This window comes from Homarus americanus, unplaced genomic scaffold, assembly GCF_018991925.1.
Source record: "Homarus americanus isolate GMGI-L3 unplaced genomic scaffold, GMGI_Hamer_2.0 scaffold43243, whole genome shotgun sequence".
In the NCBI taxonomy this organism is placed as follows: Eukaryota; Metazoa; Arthropoda; class Malacostraca; order Decapoda; family Nephropidae; genus Homarus; species Homarus americanus.
This window is the reverse complement of record NW_024721459.1, coordinates 513,642-515,000: the sequence shown is the minus strand read 5'-3', so window position 1 is coordinate 515,000 and position 1,359 is coordinate 513,642.

Sequence of the window (1,359 nt, the reverse complement as noted above, 5' to 3'; positions counted from 1 at the left end):
CCTTAAAATAATGAAAGTATAACAAATTATTATAGTGAAAGAATTATGAGTCATCGATGGCTAATTTGATTATCACAAATACATACAGGTAAGACTGACTTAATTATAATTTTCATTACCTGTGGAGAGAGAGAGAGAGAGAGAGATATTGCCCCTATCCTTCTTCCCCTACGTCATAGTATCACCACTACACAATACACCCACCCTCCTCACCTCCCAATTCCCCTTCCCACCTCCCTTTTCTCTTCCTCCATTGCTCTTCCTTCTTCCCCCTCCCTGTTTTTTTTTTATCTATTTTTCTTTTGTCGCTTCCACATCTTCCCCCTCCTTCCTTCCCTCCCTTCTTCCCACGTTGTATCTTTACCATTTTCCCTTCCAACTTCTTCCTTCCTTTTTCATCCTTCCGTCCTTCTCCCTCCTTTCATTATTCCCTTCCTCATTCTCTCCCTCTTTTCCTTCCCATATACCTCCCAATATTCGTTCCTTTGACCCTTTACTTTTCCCTCCGTCTCCCTTTCTTGATTTCCCTTTCCTTCCCCTACTTCCTACCGTCTCCCCCCTCCTTCTCTCCATCTTGGTTAAGGGGCGGAGGAAGGGGGTTCCATTCAACCGAGTCTGTCATCCATTTTTTATGAGTTGTGACCCTCACTTATCCCACAGTGTTGCCACCCCCCACACACCCTCCACAGTGTTGCACCCCCAGCACTACACCTCCACAGTGTTGCCACCCCCAGCACTACACCCTCCCACAGTGTTGCCACCCCAGCACTACACCCTCCCACAGTGTTGCCACCCCCAGCACTACACCCCTCCCACAGTGTTGCCACCCCCAGCACTACACCCTCCCACAGTGTTGCCACCCCCAGCACTACACCTTAGCTGATTAAAATGGGAATAAATCTGATTATTTTCCCCGTATTATATAAAGTAAATGTAATCCTAATCTGATATTAAGGTTCATTTACCTGATTATGTGGGATTAAAGCTCTAATTAGCTGTTTGTTTGTCTTCTGAATTAATGAAGCGTATGTGTCTGTCTCCTCTGTCTGTCTGTCTGTCCGTTTCTATCTGCATCTGTCTTTTTATCTATTTCTCTCTTTTTGTCTGTCTCTTTACCCCATCCGTCTCTCTCTCTCTCTCTCTCTCTCTCTCTCTCTCTCTCTCTCGCTACCTCCCTCCTCCTCACACCCCTCTCCCCTCCCCCTACCCCCATCAGCGTGTGTTTTCACCTGAGACACTTGTTAAATTAGAAAGTTAGAAGCTGTTAATAAGGTAACTTAAACCAGGTTAATGAGCTACAGGTACACGTAACACCTGTATTATCTATCTATATATCTATTTATCTGTGTGTGTGCCTGT